The sequence below is a fragment of the Anarrhichthys ocellatus genome, unplaced genomic scaffold (assembly GCF_004355925.1).
Source record: "Anarrhichthys ocellatus isolate YVR2014 unplaced genomic scaffold, GSC_Weel_1.0 scaffold1, whole genome shotgun sequence".
NCBI lineage: Eukaryota > Metazoa > Chordata > Actinopteri > Perciformes > Anarhichadidae > Anarrhichthys > Anarrhichthys ocellatus.
Window position 1 is genome coordinate 3877905 of NW_022280031.1, and position 738 is coordinate 3878642.

The 738-nt window shown below is 49.5% G+C and overlaps 1 protein-coding gene across 2 annotated transcripts in view; it reads left to right on the top strand.

The window, feature by feature from the left end:
- Positions 1 to 738, top strand: part of foxj3 (forkhead box J3) — a 69809-nt gene that overhangs the window by 25333 nt on the left and 43738 nt on the right. The window lies entirely within an intron of this gene.

Genomic DNA, 738 nt, shown 5'->3' on the forward strand with positions numbered 1-738 from the left:
AAATTGTATTTAAAGTGTTTAAGAATAGTCTGAAAGTGTTTGAATCACATTTTGAAGAATAATAATTGGGTATGATTCCTTCTTACAAAGTGGACACAAATACTATTTTTGAAAGATACGGTGTTTGACCTATTGAGTGCCGTCAGGACTATTTATTCCCAGCCTGACAGCCTGAACGCACATTTAAAACCCACTCACTCACTCACACACACACTTATGTGAGCATGCTCAGTCGAGAGAAAAGATCCCACAACTTGGTGAGGATTTCTCATTCTCCCGCCCATTCGCTCTCTCTTTTTCTTTTCCCCCCTCAGCGAGATTGCAGTGTCATCCCGCTCAGGATGTTCTCCCCCCCACATATCCCCGTGTTCACCTACATTTGTAACTTTAGGCCTTTCTACTCTGCCGCTCTATTTTAAGACAGGGAGGGCAGTGAGCCGAGAGGGACGGACAGACAGGCTGTTGCAGGCTGCGCTCTGCACAGCGCGGCCGACACGCACAGGGCCGAGGACGGTTTTTCGAGACGACACTGGCTGGCTTGTTTTACGGCAGGGGGCTTCGTCTGGGGGAGGAGGCTGGCAGGCGGGGAAGAAAGGAGAGGGGGTTTACTACCCTCGAGAGAGTCGGAATTCCTCCTGAGCCATTCCCCCCCATTTGGCTGGCAGTTGTGAAAACAATTGCCTGGCATTTACTTTCTCTCTCTCTCTCTCTCTCTCTCTCTCTCTCTCTCTCTCTCTC